This window comes from Carcharhinus amblyrhynchos, chromosome 6, assembly GCF_965287045.1.
Source record: "Carcharhinus amblyrhynchos chromosome 6, sCarAmb.v2.hapA, whole genome shotgun sequence".
NCBI lineage: Eukaryota > Metazoa > Chordata > Chondrichthyes > Carcharhiniformes > Carcharhinidae > Carcharhinus > Carcharhinus amblyrhynchos.
This window is the reverse complement of record NC_137329.1, coordinates 59,882,581-59,902,588: the sequence shown is the minus strand read 5'-3', so window position 1 is coordinate 59,902,588 and position 20,008 is coordinate 59,882,581.

Sequence of the window (20,008 nt, the reverse complement as noted above, 5' to 3'; positions counted from 1 at the left end):
ACAGCTGTGTTTAACTGCATCCTCAAGTGGGTAATTTTAGCCATGGGGACCAATGGCTTTCCCTTTCAAATCTGAGGCCCTGGCTGAGATCAGGTAACTCGGCACCAGACAAAGATCGAATCTCAGGGCATCTAGCTCTGAAAGATCTCAGCTACTCATTGGAACAAAACTCACTGAGCCATCTGCCTTGAGACAGTTAATCCACACTTCAGGACGTGGCTGCTTTCCATTGCCTGTAGATACTCCTTTGTTCTGTGTCCAGATGGCCCATTACACAGCAAGTGATCAATGAAGATGGCTGGTGATGTGTTTGCTGGAGTTGCAGTAATTGACTCATGCTTTGTTAATTAGTTTTGGATAGTCTTAATTGCCTCAGTGCCTGTGTGTAAAAAAGATTACACATCAACACAATGTGTGGAGCTTTTTGGTCTTTAGACAGCTTTACTATCCATTGATGTCCAATCCAATGTTGCCTGATCTTTGCTCTGCCAAATAGCATGTATCCAAAGACAGGGTCCAATCCAGCTGGTTTCTGCTTAGCAACGTGCTTAGAGAATGATTCGAACATCTTCACTAGCTAATTGATGCTATGGAGACAATTAGCTTTCTGTTGTAAGGGTTTATTGTTAAGCTTCTAATTCAGGGGCAGCAGTCCATTTGGATTTTTTGTGATTTTGGTGGGTGGGTAATGAAACAGCGGAAACACAAACCACAATGGCTAAGTTGGCTAAATTCTATGAGGGCCTGATCTCTTACTCTTTAGTTATGTCAGAAAATTAAGATGTAACAAGAACAAAAGCTGGCCATTCAGCCCCTTGAGCTTGTTCTGCCACCATTCAGTGAGGTCATGGCTGACCTGTGAATTAACTCCATCATTTGCTATTGTTCGGTGAAGTTTAATATCTTGCCCTCGCTAATATCTATCAAGTTCAATCAAGAAATGTCTAATTGATCCCCACCTCTCCGTGAGGGAGAGTGTTCTCATTACATTTCCACCACAGTTAATGAGAAGGAGTGTTTCCTGATATTACTTTTAAACAGCCCATCTCTAAAGCCCTATTGTCCTAGATTCCCCCAACGTGCCTAAGTGTTCTTCTTTATCTATCCTAGCAAATCCTTGAATATCTTGAGGAAAATGTTGATGAGGAAGGCCATTTCACTTATCTGCCTAGACAGAGTTTACTGAAATAAAAGCAAAATGCTGGAAATCCAAAATTGAAACAGAAAATGCTGGATAAACTCAGCGAGTCTGCCAGTGTCTGTGGAGAGACTCATAGAATCCCTACAGTACAGAAGGAGGCCATTCAGTCCATCAAGCCTGACAATCCTAACCAGGCCCTATCCCTCTGTATTTACCTCCTAATCCCCTGACAGTAAGGGAGAATTTAGCATGACCAATCAACCTAACTCGCACATCTTTAGACTATAGGAGGAAACTAGAGCACCTGGAGGAAACCCAGGCAGACACAGAGAGAACATGTAAACTCCACACAGTCACCCAAGGCTGGGATTGAACCCAGATCCCTAACAATGTGAGGCAGTAATGCTAACCACTGTGCAGCCCAAGAGAGAAACAGAGTTAAAGGCTTGAGTGCATTTGACCCTTCTACAGAACTGGAGGAGTAGAAATGTAAACAATGATAAAGTTGGAAGAGGGGGGTGGAGAGGATGGAAAATAAAAGGGCAAGAATAATTCAGGAAAAGGAGAGATTGACAGACGTGTCATGGACATAAGACAAAGAGGAGTCTGAGTGCTGCCATTAGAGGCTGAGGAGTGCTGATAATGGCAAAAGGTAAGATAGTCGAATGTGTTAATAAGGGAAGAGAGGTCAGTGGTTAGTGAGAGCAAACCTGAGGACAAAGGCCTGGTGGGCATGCGGGGGAGCAGTGGGGCAGGGTTGGGGCAGGGAACCAAAGGAACCATAAAGCAAAAAACAAAAGATGGGGAGGCCAGTTGAAGGGGAAAGTTCACAGTATAAAGTTGTTGGATACAGTGTGGAGTCCAGAGCACTTTACTGTACCCCTTTCCTCATTACAACATCCAACTGCATCATAAAAGACACAATGGTTTTACTCCCACAATTCCGATCAATCCATACATTCATTACAAATATTATTAAGAGCTTCCTGACATTGTTTTAACAAAAGGCTATCAATCTGAGACATTTGCTCTGCTTCTATCCTAACTGACAGTGTTGAGTGTGGTAGGCAGTGTATTGTGACACTCCTCTGCATCAGGCTCTCAATGTCTCTCTATCGCTCAAGGTGAAGGTGTTGGCATTGGACTGAGATGGACACGGTAAGTTGAAGGGGAACTTTCCAACCATTCTTCACATTCCAATCTGTAATTATCTTGCAATTGTGTCTTTGCCTCTATATGCCGTGTTTGTGAAACCTACCTTTCCACTCACCTGATGAAGGTCAACACTTCTAAATAAACCTGTTGGATTTTAACCTGGTGTTGTGAGACTTCTTACTGTCTCTATGCCTCAGTGTAGATGTTTTTAGCAATTTAGTCATTGCTGGGATTTATCATGTGGGGAAAATGAAAAGCAAATCCTGTCAGGGATGCTTGTAGGCTCCTAGAAAGGTCATTTTTTCAAAGGCACCCAGCACCTGATTGAGGGAGCTAACATTGAGAGGTCTGAGGGTGTGCTGTCAGCCAGCCCCCTGTCCTTGCTGCCACCTATCCTGTCCTCCCTCCCTCACCACCTCTACTCCATGAATCCCCTCCAAGCTTCCATCGCCTGTGGCCTGGCTCCAGAGCTGATCCTGGGCCTCTGGTGGGTGTATTATCAGCAACAGCCACCGCTTGCCCAGTGACAATGCTGATCACGTCACAGCTGCCAGCATCTAATTGACTGGCACCACTTGGAATAGGAATCTGGCCCCTTGTGGGCCTAGATCCTGGGGAAGGCCAATTGATGCCCAGTTCAGTGCCTGAGTGGCATGAAAGTAGGAAAGGCAAGACTTTCATTGGGTCTCCAAACTGAGGTTAATAAATGGAAAATAACATTCATGCCACACCAGTGCCAGGCAATGACCATCGCCAACAAGAGAAAATCTAACCATCTTCTCTTGACATTTAATGACATGAGTATCACTAAATGCCCCACTATCAACATCTGGGGTTACAATTAACTAGGACCTGAACTGGACCAATTATATAAATACTGTCACTACGCGAGCAGATCAGAGGCTGAAAACTCTGTGACAAGTATCTGACTTCCTGAGATGCTGCCATCTAGGACACCCCATCCACAAACATTCACTCCTTCAAGCGCTGTTCCACAGTTGCAGCAGTGTGGACCACCTATACTGTTCCCTGCAGCAACTCACCAAGGCTCCTTTGACAGCTTCTTCCAAACCCACAACCTCAACGATTTAGAAGGATAAGACAGTAGACACATGGGAATACCAACATCTGCAAATTCCTCTCCAAACCACCCACCATCCTGACTTGGAAATAGATCACCATTCCTTCAATGTCACTGAGTTGAAAAGTTGGAACTTGTTTGCTGACAGCGCTGTTTTATGCCCACGTCACATAGGATGGAGCGCTTCAAAAAGGCCATCACCTCCTTAAGGGCTGTTACGGATGGACAACAAATGCTGACCTAGCCATCAACAATCCATTGAAGAATAAAAATAAAACTGACGCTGGCAAAGAGGGGGAACCAAAGACGAGGAAGAAGGGAACTGAGGACAGAGAGGAGGGGGAACCAAGGAGTGGGGGAAGAAGGGGGAATGAGGGTGGGGAAAGAAGGGGAAACTGAAAGCAGAGAAAAAGGGGAACCAAGGGGTGGAGAAAGGGGGAAACTGATTACAGAACTGAGATGAAACAACCTCTCATCCAAGATTCTCCATTTCAACACTCAACTAAAATCATCTTTCTCACATCAATAAGCGTCTGTCTCCTGGAACAGGTACTGAAACCTGTCAATACAGAGATGTAAACCAGTGAGATGCCCTCTTCAAAAACATTCCACACACCAGGACCGGTGTTGAGGAGCAGAGGTGAGAGGTGAACATGGTGGGAGTCTAGGGAGAAAGCCCTCAGCTGCTCTTGAATTTGGAATAGTTTGGAGACAGAACATTTGCTTTCCGTTGACATGTGGAAGCAGGCAGAGTGTTTAGTTTATGGTATCCCTCAGGATTTGTACAACTCTTTCCCACTCTGGAGACAGTTAGAAATGTATCTCCTATTGTTTAATTTTGATACAGAAGGGCATTTCAAACAAGCATAGTCTTAGACCTGGTCACAAATCACTCAGGCTTTTTGTTGCAGTTACTCCACTGAGATCATAAAATACACTGAGAAACAGGTTCTATCCTAGCACATGCGTATGATTCAACAGAAAAAAAGTACTAGCAAACCACAAATAATAGTTCTAGATTTCAGAGACTTTTTACACTCTGTCAGAGAATGATATCTAAATTCCTAAAGGAATTGTAAATTTAAATTAACATTAGTCTCATGGTTTTAATCTAAAACATACTGAAAACCACAATGGAATGTGTATGGGGATTAACGGTGAAAATTGGAGCTGGATGAATGCACTGATAATAAGACAGGGCTGTCTGAAAGTCTGGATTTAATGTGGAACACCACCAACTGCAGGGTTCCCCTCCAAGTCACTCACTATCCTGACTTGGAAATATATCACCATTCTTTCACTGTACTTGGGCCAAATTCCTGAAATCCCCTCCTGGACAACTCTGTGGGTGTACCTACACCGCAGGGACTGCAGCAGTTCAAGGTGGTGGATCACCATCGTCTCCTTAAGAGCAATTAGGGGTGGTCCGTATATGAATAAAAAAATTAATGAATGAATTCAGCCTACAATTTAAGTCATAACTGCCGATTAGCATAATTTGAATTTGCCTTAAGGAGCTAAGTTAGACACTTACAAAATTAGTACTGATTGGAAACAACTTTCATGGAGCACGATAGGTGGAGGTGGATTAGTGGGGGGGATGGCGGTATTTGTTCGGGCAGGAGGATGCCAGGTGAGGACCCTGCACTTTCCCCCGCTCTGCCATGACAAAGTTTGGTGTGGGAAGGCTGGTGAATGGTTTTCCCATCACGGTGCCAACTGAGGCCCTGAAATGAGTAATTGATGCTCAGTTAAGGGTCTCATCCCACCACAGTTGATATTTAACCAGCAGTGGGTGGGGAAGTCCCCCATGTACAAAACGTAATCCCTACCGGTTTTGCTTGTTGGAGCCAAGGAGGTATCCCTTATTCAATGACAATGCCTGATCGTGCGTCCTGGCATTGTGGAGGGAGGGCACACTGAGATCCAATTGCTGCCCTTGCCACTGAACTCCTGACCCTCCCAGCCAATGAATGTCCTCCCCATGACCACCACCGGTGTCCTGGGTCCCTTACAGCTCCTGTGGTGTGTGCATTGCTAATAGCTACCACCACTCGCCTGCTGCTTGTGATGGCAATGAGAAGATGCCAGCCTCTGTCTGGCCTTCAACTCTAAAAGATTTCTGCCCCCAGAATCCATGATCCCAGAGGAGATCTGAGAGACTCGATGGTTAGCATTTATTTTCTGAGGACTACTCCTTACCCATTCACCATCTGAAGCTGCCTCTCAAAGCCTACTGACTATCACAGTTTGCCGTGCAGTTACAGGGACCTAGGTCGGATCTCCTGCTTGGGTCGGTGTCTGTGGGAGTTTGCACATTCTCTCTGTGCTTGTGTGGGTTTTCTCCGGGTGCTCCAGCTTCCTCCCACACCCCAAAAATGTGCTTTTAGGCTGATTGGTGTTAATAAATTGTCCCTAAATTGGATCTCCCTTAATCTGGCGCACATGTAATTCTCTAAATTTGCACCCCTTTATTGTGGAGCCCACGAGATGTAGACAAAAGTCATAGATAGAAGATGGATTGGAATGAGGCACTCGCTGAGTGTTAAAATGGGCAGCGCGGGCTTATAGGGCCAAAGGCCTATTTCCTGTGCTGTGTTCTTCTTTGTTCTTTGTTCCTTGCCTCATGTTCTGGCCTCAACATTGGTGCTCAGTCCTTCATTTGCATGTTGAATGGACAAGACCCTATGCTACCCTTTCTCCACATTATTTGACCAAGTAGCCACTAGCTTTGACCATTCTACTACATGCTGAGCTCACATCTCAGGCACAGGCATTGTCCCTTCCTTCACTTCAAGCTTGATGCTCAACCTGGTCTATGGGGGCACTTGTGAATATGCATCTCAGCATATTGCCAATGGTTAGGAATACTCTCCTTGGGCAGTGTATCATTTCCAACTCTCTCAGGGGATATATTTGCTTATTCAGTCGGCCAGTGACACAGGCACACCATGGCAGTCACCAATTTGGGAAGTCAGTGTGCCAAGAGTTAACTGTTGAGCAGCAATCAGTGGTACTCACATGCATAAGTGGTGCACGAGTGGGCATAACTGTGTGACTAGTTCAACTCCAGTGATGTCAACTGACTTACAGCTGAATGGTCTCAGCTGCAAATGGGTACTGATCACTGTCATGTCTTTCCACTAGCCTTGCCCTTTCCTACATGTTTGCTTTAGAAATCCCCCTACCCCATCAATTTATGATGACACCCAAGCCCTGCACTGCCCCCACGTCCCCCCACCTTCATTGAATTGCCCCAGCTGTTCTTCATCGGAAGTGAAAGAAATTGAGGAGGGGGAGGCTCAGAGTCAAAGCGGGTCAAAGTTGCAGTTGTGATGAATCTGGAATGTTAAATCAGTCTCTGTGTTTCCTGACGTGTTAAATACCTCCAGTATTTTCAGTTTGTAATTGTAGATTTTCAGCATATATCTTGCTATAGCTCCTCTGGTCCCAGATGTGTTCTTCAATGGGCAGGAGCTTGATCCCACACACGTGGCCCACAAAGGCTTACCCATTAAAGGGACCACATGAACACACAACATAAGCAGTTCCATAAGCAACGCTTCAGAGCAGGTTCACAGGGCTCCATAGATGTGAAAGATGAATAAACATGGCTTGGTGTCCTTGGGTTCAAGAAGTTTTCTCATAGTAAAACCCTGACCTTACTTCCTTTATCTTCATTCATTTTGACAACAATGTGTTTAGAAATCTAAACTGAGTGAGGATTTTCTTTCTCCTGGGGATTTAGAGCACGTTGGAGTGAGATTATGCAGTGTGCAGGATATCTGCACAATTCATGCAGTATTCATGAGATTTGACATGCCTTTTAATTAGCTAAATCTGAAGACCTCAAGCCAGGAATTAACTTAATGTTCAGATGCCCTGTCTGAATCCAATCATCTCCTGAGAATCATTAAAATATCTTAAAGGATGGGTGGCTAATGAACTGATTACCATATTATAGCTGTTATAGTATCCTGACCATGTCAGATTGGAAATCATCCGATAGATATATTCCATTTGTTTTTATTGATTTACTTTCAAACGTCCATCACCAGCTGGGAGCCTCATTCATGCAAATTAATGACCGGGAACTCTCTGATCTCATTCAACCCATCACTGCTGCCAGTGAGAATGGAGAATTTGATGCTCAGCCAAAATTCCATTCAATACAGCGGGACTGGAAAATCCCAGCTGTGGGTGAGCTCGGAGAATTCTGGCTAACATCAGGATGCAGAACTAACACTAAAAAAGAGAGCAGTGTGTTATCCCTCATCTCACCATCATTTCACCATCAAGGGATCTTGGAAAAGATCTGAGTAACTCGAGCGAAGGAAAGTGACATGGTGTGTATTTACTAAGTACCCCTTGACCTCTTTTATCTTCGGCCCCTTAGTTGTTTCAACTTCATTTTTGTGGGACTTACACCAGGTTTCTAATGCTGTGCACAGTGCAGGCAGGTGTGTGATCTGCTCCATGCCGTATTTGGAGCTCTGTAATGACTGAGGTTTCTGGTGAACACTATCATTGGACATGTTACCAATGTGGCTCCAAGAGCTGCGATTGGCTGAATTCTGGAATGTAGGACCTAGGTGGGATTGTGGTCGGTGCAGACTTGATGGGCCAAATGACCTCTTTCTGCACTGTAGGGTTTCTATGTTACTGACTGACCAAACAGAAAACCACATTTCCCTTTGCTCTGTTTCATACCAACTCATACCTAATCTTTGTGAGTAATGCCAGAACTGCATTATAAATCATTGGTTCACCTAAATACATCACCCTTCACCTCCACCCTTCACCCCCACCACCACCCTCCAACCCCAACCTTCAACCCCATCCTTCAACCCCACTCTTTGCCCTCCACCCCCACACTTCACCCCAACCCTTCAACCCCACCTTTTGCCCCCAAAATTCATTCTCCACCCTTCACCTCCCCAGGCTTCACACCCCCACCTTTATCCCCAACCTCTCTCCCTCCCCCTTCACTGCTGCAAGGAAGCTGGGAGAATAGTCACAGGAATTTTATAAAAAAGGTGTTATTTTTATTTTATTTAGCACTTTTGTTTATAACTCATCACAATGTAGGAAATGAAGGAGAAAAAACGTTTAGCTTCATGGGGAATTAGTCTTTCCAAGGTAGAGTAGATTGCACTGGGAGCAGCGAATGTAATAGACCAGATTGAAAGAGGTGCATATGAAGTGCTGCTTCACCTGAGAAGTGTGTTTTGGCCCTTTACATTAGAGAGACTGGGTGACTACTTTGCAGAACATTTTTGGTCCGTTTGCAAGCAGGACCCAAGCCTTCCTGCCCCATCCGGTCTTAACACTGAGTTCAACAACTTCAGACAGTGAAATCCCTCCTCCAACTTCACAACATTTTTTTTATTCCTATCAATATATTTTCATTTCTTCCATTGATCTGTTTCCCATTCATTATTTTATCCCACTTTTCCATCTTTTTCTCCCTTAACACTGTCAGTGAGATGGCTTGGATTATCCTTTTACCCACTGTTTATCTTTGTCCTGCCATTTACACTTTCTGATCCATTAATGCGCTGCTATCAGCATCATTCTTAGCCATGATCATTATTATTTACATTCCCTTTGTCTTTTTGCCCATGACATCTTTGTCAATCTCTTTCTACCCTCCGCCTATCGCTAGATCTCTATCTAGCCCCACAGCTTCTACTCCCCAACCAACACCCCCCCCCCCCCCCCCCCCCCCCCAACCCCCCGCCCCCCGCCACATCAAGTATAAATCTCGTCCTATTTCCAGTTTTCTTCAGCTCTGATGAAGGGTTATCCAGTCTGGAATATTAGCTCTGTTCTCTCTCCACAGAAGCTGCTAGACCTATTGACAGTTAGACTGGATGTGACTTGTGGTACTTGCTGGGGAAATTTGTCCCAGCCACATACTATTCAATCATTCAAGATGTGGATTTATCAGTGGTGGTATCTGCTGGCCTGTAATTGGACTTACACAGGCAGTGGCTGAAGAATTCTGTTAATTTGAAATCCATTAGACATTGAGCGGATTTGCTTCATTCTGTTAATTATAAATTTGTCTCTATAGTTACTGCTGCTTGTACAGATTCTATGTAAGATCTATGGTGCACCTAGGTTATCTTGTTATCTTGAATTTATTTGAATCATGTTTTTCCTAATTTTGTATTCTTGTATTCAGTAAATGATTGGGCCGATTGTTGATGTATTGCTTTCACTGCAATCCTTGCTGAGTAACTTAAATAAATAATAATGTTTGTACTTGTTCAATGCTGAAATATCCAATATACTTCACACAATAAATTGAAATGCAAAGCTTGCTCTTACGAAGGCAAATTGCATTATTAATTGATCCCTAAAGAACTTTTTTAGGACTTGTACAGTGCAGAAGCTAATTATTGTATTAATATATTAATCCTTCTGCCTCCCTTTGCCGATGGCCATGATACAGTGCATTGTTCACAATCAGTGTTTACAATCGACAGCCAAGTCCCAGAATGGAAGGCTCGCTTAGTAGACTAACTTTTATTTTTCTTTAAAAATATGGATGAATAGTATCACAGGAATGCCAATTAGCTTTTTACAAAAGAAAATAACATACATGAAACGTGAAAAGATCACATTACTCCCGCTTATATCTTTACAGACTTTAAAGTTACAAAATATAATGATTTCAATGAGTACATAGTGCATGTAAAACTACAGGCCAACCATGGTCAGACACACAACACCCTGAAAGCAAGTGGCCACCAAAACAATTGTTGTGGATTTCGCAATAAATCCCTCAAACGCTTATCATACTGTGAGCCAACTGGTCTCATCGGAACTCTGCCTTCTGCACGAGTATTTCCAAGCTCTGTTCTTGAAAAACATGCATTAGAATCTTCTCCTAAACAATACTTTCTGTCAGGTGCTTCTCCGAGGATCCACTTCCAGGATTTCAATCTCTCTTTTCATGTTGCCAAATACATTCACACTTCCACACAATCTCTCGGGTACCTGGCTATGTAAACAGAACACCTTTGCTTCATATGCTGTACTACGTGTCGAAAACCTTAATATCTAAGACATCTTTTAGGTATCTGGGTTCTCGCTTGCCACCTTCACCAGGTCGGCACATTTAAGCTCTGCTTTAACCAGGAACATTTCACTGTCTCTTTCTTTAACTGCAGTAGACAATACCTTGTTCAGATTCCAATTCCTTTTTGTCTTTTTAACTTCAGTCTTCCTGGGGTTTCTCTTTTCATTCCCTGGTTCCTGGAATTATCTGTTCTTTAGGTTTGTTGACTTGTTTTCTTGCAAAATTTCTAAGTGCCATACCAGCGTGAAACCAAGAGTCCTTCATGTGGGTCTTTCGGGCAACTTTGGCATTGCAATTTTTTAACACTCTCAATATTTTTGACAGTTGCACAAGTTGTGGGAGGGAGGGAGGGAAGTGTGGGAGTATAGAGCCCAACTACACCAGTGAAGCCAGCTTCAGAGCACTTGGGTGCCACTGTGCAGGGCACTCCAGTCTGCAAAACTGGGAGACCTCCTCCCACCCCATCCCCCACCAGGGGCATCAGACCACCTTCCTGCCCATCATCAATGGCATTGTCATGCCCTCCTCCCCCCAAACCAACATAGATCACTGGCATTGGGATATCAGGACTCTCCTGATGAGTCCCCTGGAGGACACCCAACATGCTGCCCTGCCATGACCCCCTCCACAGCATATTCCTGGACTCCCCCACTGCATTCCCCCCTTTCCACCCTTGCAGATCGCTCCCCCATGTATAAGCCCCCTGGTCATTTTGCATACCTCTCCATGTCATCGTCTCACTCCACTCAGGCAACACCCCCACCCCGACTCAAGCTACACACCCACTTAGGTCCCACATCCATTAATTCCGCACCCCTTTGCCACTGACCTGGCACACTTGTGGTGCCCAAATGGGCACTGCCAGAGTGCCAACCATGCACTGCCAAAGAGTCAGGTGGGCATTGCCTGGCTGGCAATGCCCAGTGGGCAGTGTCCAGCCATGTCCCAGACCACGCCAGGGCTTCAGTGGCCTCTGATCCTCCCCCTGCATGGCAATGGTGCCTGGTTTCCACTACTGCAGAACAATAGTGATTCTCGCTGGCATAGGGGACACACCTGGGAGGAGTCATCCTGGACTCACTAATGGCATTTAAATTAAGTCAGTCCTATGCTTCCCTTTTGAGCATGAAGCTGTGCGAAGAGTGTGAATCAGATTTTTGGCATCGCACACTATCTTCCTGCTCGCCACACTGACTGACCAACACGGCCAGCTGGCAATATCACATCTAAGAAGTTGCTTCCTGGACTGACCTAAAATAAGGAACACACACTGAAGAGAAAGGGCAAGTAATTGGAGGCAGAGTGATTGACATACACTGGATTAAGGAGTCTGAGTGAATAACACAGCATCACAAATGTTGAGTTATAAATAATGTCTATATGTTAATAGGTTTATGTGCACCACAGCCAAGCCCGACAATTCCCAGAAGCTGGCTCTTCAAAGCATTCAGCAGGAATTTGAACAGAGGCCGTACAGAACCTTCACATGGACTTCATTAAACAATCACTCAGTCAGATTGGTGGGCCTGGACCATTCTCTGGTGTTATACTCCTGATAGCCCATTGGTGAAGGAAGAATTCAAAGCCCATCTTTACTTGGGAAAGATTTATTCACAAATTGAAATACTACAGCTTTGATTCCACTGAACTCTTCTAAATGTCTCTTTAATTGTGCTCAGGTAACCATCCAATCAACGTACTTAATATAAATTGATACAATTGGCCTCTGGTGGAGGTATAAATCAATCTGGTAACACTGCCTACGAGTTGATAAATATCCATCCTAGTTTACCACCCAACTCTCTGTTTCCCAATATGAGCTAGATTCCATAAAGAAGTGCTACCTGCAGACTTCAACTCTCCAGTGATGAGATTATTAAAGGCAGTTGATCAGACATTGTAATTACACACCCCAAAGATGTGCTCTTAGGCTGACTGGTTTTACCAAATTGACACTATTCTCCCCTGAATCTGGCTAAGTTAGGGGTTCCATTCGTAGACACGCAGGGTAGAATATGTGTAGGGTGATGCGGCGGCGCGGGCTCATTGGGCCGAAGGGCCTGTTTCCCGTGCTGGGTTGTTCTTTGTTCTTTGTACACCTTTGGGAAAACTGTTCCAATACAGCTACAACATTGATGTCTACCTGACAATGTCAACAATTGTTTGATTTTGATTTGTTTTGATTTATTATTGTCACATGCATTAGTATACAGTGAAAAGCACTGTTTCTTGTGCAGTATACAGACAAAGCACATTGCTCATAGAGAAGGAAGCAGCAGAATGTCGTGTTATAGTTGTAGCTATGGTGTAGAGAAAGATCAACTTAATGTGAGGTAGGTCCATTCAAAAGTCTGCTGGTATGAGGGAAGAAGCTGTTCTTGAGTCGGTTGGTAAGTGATGTCAGACTTTTGTATCTTTTTCCAGACGGAAGAAGGTGGAAGAGAGAATGTCCAGTGTGCGTGGGATCCTTAATTATGCTGGCTGCTTTGCCTAGGCAGTGGAGAGTGTAGACAGAGTCAATGGATGGAAGGCTGGTTTGCATGATGGGCTAGGCTTCGTTCACAACCCTTTGTAGTTTCTTGCAGTCTTGGGCAGAACAAGAGCCATACCATGCTAAGATACTACCAGAAAAAAATGCTTTCTATGATCCAGGCATGTTCACATAAAGCAAGACAAATCCAACCTACATACCTATGAACATACAAATTAAGAGCAAGAATGGGCCTCTCGGCTCTTTTGAATAGTGGAGCTTGCTCCACTATTCAATAAGATTATGGCTGATCTGATTTTAACCTCAACTCTACATTCCTGCCTCCCCCAATAATCCTTCACCCCTCTCCTTAATCAATAACCTATCTAGCTCTGCATTTAAAATTAAGACCTTCTTCCACAGAGACAAATCTGCTCAATTATCATCTCATCAGTCTAGTCTTGATCATCAACACAGTAATGAATGTTGCCATTGACTGTGTCGTAGGCAGAACTTACTCAGCAATAACCTGCTCACTGATGCTCAGTTTGGGTTCCACCAGGGCCACTCAGCTCTTGATCTTATTCAAACATGGACAAAACAGTTCAAGTCAAGGGGTAAGGTGAGAGTGACTGTCCTTGATATCAAGGCAGTGACTGAATATAACTTCAAGGAACCCTAGCAAAATTGAAGTAAATGGGATTCAGAGGCAAATCTCTCTGCTGGTTGGAGTCATACCTAGCAGAAAGGTTCTGGTGGTTGGAGATCAATCATCTAAGCAGTGAGCAGATTATTGTTAAGTAAGTTCTACCTGCTGGCACAGCCAATGACAACTTTCATTACTGTGCTGATGATTCTGGCAGGTCTGGTGGTTGGAGGTCAATCATCTCAGCACCAGGACATCACTGCAGGAGTTCCTCAGGGTGATGTCCTAGGCCCAAACATCTTCAGCTGCTTCATCAATGATCTTCCTGCCATCAAAAGGTCAGAAATGGGGATGTTGAGTGATGACTGTCCTATGTTCAGCACCATTTGCAACGCGTTGGACATTGAAGCAGTCTGTGTCCAAATGCAGCAAGACCTGGACAATATCCAGGACTGGGCTGATAAATAGCAAGTAACATTTGTGCTACTCAAGTGCCAAGCAATGACCATATCCAATAAGAGAGAATGTAAACAATGCCCCTTGACATTCAATGGCACTACATTGCAGAAACTTCTACTATCAAGATCCTGAGTGTTACATTGGTCAGAAACTGAACAGGAATAACCATAGTGGGCGGCACGGTAGCACAGTGGTTAGCATGACTGCTTCACAGCTCCAGGGACCTGGGTTCAATTCCTGGCTCAGGTCACTGTCTGTGTGGAGTTTGCACATTCTCCTCGTGTCTGCGTGGGTTTCCTCCAGGTGCTCCGGTTTCCTCCCACAGTCCAAAGATGTGTGGGTTAGGTTGATTGGCCATGCTAAAATTGCCCCTCAGTGTCCTGAGATGTGTAGGTTAGAGGGATTAGCGGGTAAATGTGTAGGGATATGGGGGGGTAGGACCTGGGTGGGATTGTGGTCGGTGTAGACTCGATGGGCCATAGGGCCTCTTTCTGTACTGTAGGGTTCTATGTAGGGTTCTATGTTCAATCTAAAAACTGCGGCTACAAGAGCAGATCAGAAGCTGGGAATTCTGTGGTAAGTATCTCACCACCTGATTACCTAAAGCCAGTCCACTATCTCCAAGGTACAAGTCAGGAGTGTAATGGAATAGTTTCTTGAGTGCTGTTGGAGCTGCACTTATCCACTTGACTGGATAAGTGCAGCTCCAACAGCACTCAAGAAGCTCAACACCATCCAGGACAAAGCAGTCTGATTTCTGTATTATTCACTACTTTATACATTCACTTCCTCCATCATTGATACACAGTGGCAGCTGTATATACAAGATGTACTGCAACAATTCATCAAGGCTCCTTCAATAGCACCTTTCAAACCTGAGACTTCTACCACCTGGAAGATCAAGAGCATCAGATAAATGGAAACACCACCAAGTTCCCCTCTAAATTATGCATAACCCTGATTAGAAATATACTCCCACTCCTTCAGTGTTGCTGGATCAAAATCTTGGAAATCCTTCCCTAACAGCTCTGTGGGTGTACCTACACTGCGTGCACTGCAGTGATTCAAGAAGGTAGAAATGTATGAATGCAGCCAGGACTCACTGCAAGGTATCAATCAGAATTTTGCAAAAGGAAAGTGAAGTTAAGATGTAGTTAAAGAAAACATTGGGGCTAATAGTTCCTTGGCCATTCTCCATGACAATGCCTCAAATGCACTTGATGTGTCAATCCATCTGTCAGGCAGCATAAATTGTTGCCCCCTTTGAAATTTGGCATTCTTGTGCCTATCCTGATGAGTGTAAGGTGAAAAGCTTCGATAGCATGTCTCTTTTTTCAGCAATACTCCATTAACAGTTAGTTTCTACCATTCTCTTGGAAACTACTGCATTCCAGCTTGTAACCTAGCCTTTGTCCCAGACATCAGGTCCATCCCAAGGGGAAATTCTAATAAAAAAAACCCACCAGATCCCCATCAATCTTTTTTAGCAATTTTGTGGAAAGGCTAGACTGGATTAGATATCTCATGCTTCACGATTCTGACATGCCGCTGTATTTGCAGATGTAGGTTAGACATGAGGCAGCCAGTCTGTAAAACATATGGTGAGAATACACAGAAGGTGCACTCAGTGATGCTGACAGCATCCCTGCATGAAATATTAATATAACGCAGGAGAATGAGAACACCTACAGGATCAGTAATAATTTAAAATGTTTTCAGAAATACAACAGATATTACATCGGAAAAACTTTCTCACAACAACTTATGAAAAGATCACCTTAAAGTGATCAATAACTATCAGACAATTGAAATTAAAAGAATTAAGAATTGGTGAGATCTTTTAAAATTCTCCATAATGTAAAGAAGAATATCAGAGTATTAATGAATCTAATAATTCCTGGTCATAATGCTCTACCTTATGGAACTGTCTAAGAAAAGTAGCTTCTAAAGCCATACTTGCTTTCCAGTCACTAACAGTATGCTCTATGAGATCAATATAAGAAGTTCAGTATGGGCTAGTCTGAGACAGGTACATGGCTAATTTTCATGTTGGAATGGGACCGGACTCTGATTGGTCAAGGCATTGCCATGGAGAATGCACCAAGGAATGATTGTCTCCCACATACCTTTGTTTAGCACCCCTTTCTTATTCGATACACATTTTTGCTGTCTTTGAAATTTGGTATTCTGTCCTGATGAATGCAAAATGAAAAGATTTGACAGCATGTCTCTTTTTTCAGCAATACTCCAGTTCTGTACTACCAAGAGACTCTGAAATCAGCAATGTTAGGAAACAAAGCAGGAAAAAAGGCAAACTGCATTTCAAAAAGATTAGCAGAGCTTGAAGAACAAAATCTCATGCTGCTAATGTCTAAGACAATGCATGCCTGAATTGTCCTACAAAATACTTAAGGGGATCGACAGAGGAGATGCAGGTAAGATGTTCCTTTGATTGGGGAGTCTAGAACCAAGGGGAACAATTTCAAATTATGGGGGAAGTCACTTAAGAGTGAAATGAGGGAAAATTTCTCTCGATAGAGGGTTGTGAATCTTTGTAATTATCTATCCCAGGGGGCTGTGGAAGCTCAGTCATTGTGTACGTTTAAAGCATAGATTGATAAATTTCTGATTAACAGTAATGTAAAGGGTTATGGGGAGAGTGGTTGTAAAAGGCATTGAAGTGTCCAATTAGCCATGATCGTATTAAATAGCAGAGCAGGCTCAATGGACTGAATGGCCTACTCCTGTATCTTCCTCCTACCTGAATGTGATCTTTCAATTACTGTTGTTTGCTTTTGACTTTCCCCCGCTATCTCCTGAACCCTTTTACTGCAACCTTTGTGTGTCTAAGTTTGCCTAATTCCAGCACGGCCTTTGTCTGTAGTTTGAGGGCTTCATCCTCCCCCCGTACACCTTCCTTCATTCAGCACCATGCCTTGAGCTCTGTTCTATTTTTTCTCTCTCAGTGCTTGACATGTTATAATTACTAATACACCTCTGCTTTTGTTAACCTTCCATTTTCCTTGTTGAGAGTGACAAATACTTGTTTAAGACTGGCTTCTGTGGCAGACTCAGTCCGATGTAGACCCCATTTGTTGAAATTCTTCAAAGAACTTTTCTAGATTAGCTTTGTAACTCATTTAAAGAAAAGCTGTAACCAATAGTGCAATGCCAGTGATAGGGCATGAGACCATCTATCTGCAATGCTACTGCTTTATGTCAGTCCATTCAACCACAAAAAGGCAATATGTATACAAGCAAAGTTTCACCTTGTTTCAAAATCTAACCCTTCATATAAGACAAAGCAACTTTTAAAGGGAGGTGGCAGCATGGTGGTATTGTCACTGGGCTTGTAATCCGGAGACCCTGGACAAGACCTAGGGGCATGGATTCAAATCCTGCCATGGCAGATAGTGAAATTTGAGTTCAATTAAAGGAGTCTAATGATGACCATAAAACCATTGTCAATTGTTGTAAAAGCTCATTTGGTTCACTGATGTTCTTTAGGGAAGGAAATCTGCCATCCTTACCTGGTCTGGTCTACATGTGATTCCACAGCCATAGCAATGTGGCTGATTCTCAAATGCCCTCTGGAATGGAAGGTAGTTAGGGATGAGCAATAAATGCTGGCCCAGCCAGCAACGGTCATGCCCTGTAAAATGAATAATGAGAAACATCAATAAATCAGATATTTATAAATATGATCTCTAGAATAAAAGGAACATGAGCTCAAACTGCCCATTTAAATTGCTGCTTGCAATTTGTCACGTTTTAATATTTTTCTGAGGTCCTTTAATCTTTTAAGAGACATGCAATGATTTGTCTAAATTATAAAATGTGACTGATGGATTAAGTTGCCAAGGTGAGATGAATTCATCTCATAATGTTGTTCCCCTTCATGTCACTATAATGTATCTTCCTCATTTGAGATCCATGGTATCTCCAGCCAACTCAAGATGGCCACCAATCTGGATAGTCAGGTTGGAAATGTCAATTACAAGGGGGCACAGGATCAAGGTGAGAGGGGGAAAGTTTAAGGGAGATGTGTGGGTGCCTGGACTGCGCTGCTGGAGGAGTTGGTGGAAGCAGGCACATTAGCAACATTTAAGAGGCATGTGGTTGGGTGCATGAATAGGGAGGGAGTAGAGGGATATGGACCGAGTAAGGGCAGGAGGTTTTCTTTCAGTTTAATTCGGGCATCATGATCAGCATAGGCTCAGAGGGCCAATGGGCCTGTTCCTATGCTGTACTTTTCTTTGTTCTTTTGTTCTTTGTAATACTCAAGTGCACATGTTCTGATCTGCTCACACAGAGAAATTCAGTGACTTTGGGGTTGGAGGGATAGTGTAACTGTGATCCATGGTCACGGGAATAATGGTTTGGCATTGGGAATGGGGTCATGGTCAGGTAGAAGATGGGAGTCAGTGAACAGTTGTCCTCAGGCAGATAGCCCTTCCATCCTAGTGCAGTGATAGCCTTCTCAGTAGGGTTAGAACCACGTTAGAAATGGAGAGCTACAAATACAACAAAAATACATGACTGGCTGGGTAAAAGGAGTGTCGAAGCTCAGGTCAAATCCTTTACATGGGCACAAAACCCCCTCCCTTGCCAGGGAAAACTCCTCCCCCAGAGGTCTGGCCTATGCGTTGGGTAGGGAAGGCTCTGGTAAAGGCTGTAATATTAATGTTGCAGCTGGAGAGAAGAGCATGGTTGGGAACGCAAAGATGATCAAAGAAATCTATGATTCCTGGTTTCCCAACCATAATATCACCCTAACTCCAGCCCAGAGAAAAATACTAGAACTGTGCATGTGTGGTGGTAACAACAAACATATCTTGGAGGCCTCTGAGCCCACTTTAAGTCTGTTATAGTCCCCTGCCTGGGTTCTTTCATAGTGAACACACTGACTTCCACCTTTCACCAGAGCTCATTAGGCAGCATGCACCCCTCAAGAGAAACAGGTTGCCTACATCTTATGCTAATCGCTCAATTAGAGCAATATATTACCACACTTTTAAACTGAACATGCATCAATATTCACAACTGCTTTCTTATCTTCATGGAAAAGGGCTAGTGGGGGGCCTCAGTGGGCCTAAGTACAGGCTTGCTGCAGCTGTATAGGGCATTGGTGAGGCCGCAGCTGGAGTACTGTGTGCAGTTTTGGGCGCCGCACCTGCGCAAGGATATTTTGGCCCTGGAGGGAGTGCAGAGGAGGTTTACTAGGCTGATACCGGAGTTGAGGGGATTGAGCTATGAGGAGAGGCTGAATAAACTAGGCTTGTACTCGTTAGAGTTTAGAAGAATGAGGGGAGATCTCATTGAGACGTATAAGATGATGAATGGGATGGATAGGATAGAGGTGGAGAGACTCTTCCCGCTCAAAAAAGACAGTAGGACTAGGGGGCACAGCCTCAAGATAAAGGGGAGGCGGTTTAGAACGGAGTTGAGGAGGAACTTCTTCACTCAAAGGGTGGTGAATCTCTGGAATTCTCTGCCCGTTGAAGTGGTGGAGGCTGCCTCGCTAAATATTTTTAAGAAGCGGGTTGATGGGTTCTTGATAAGAGAGGGGATTAAGGGTTATGGGGAGAGGGCGGGAAAGTGGAACTGAGCCACGACAGATCAGCCATGATCTTATTGAATGGCGGGGCAGGCTCGAAGGGCTGGATGGCCTACTCCTGCTCCTATTTCTTATGTTCTTATGTTCTTATGTTACCCCCCACCAGTAAGATACCAGTGGCAATGATGGCATGCATGGCACCTCCTGCCATGCCCTCCAATTTTTCATCTCTCCCCCACCTAGCAGCCCAGTCCCAGGGAGGTGTAGAATTCCAGCCTATGATTCAGCCTATGATGAGCACTGCATTATTGATTTGGAAAGCACCCCCAGAAATGCCCCTCCACTTACCCAGGAAAGATCAAACTGAGTAAAACCCACATTTGGTTGAATTCTTGGTACTGAGATTCATCAG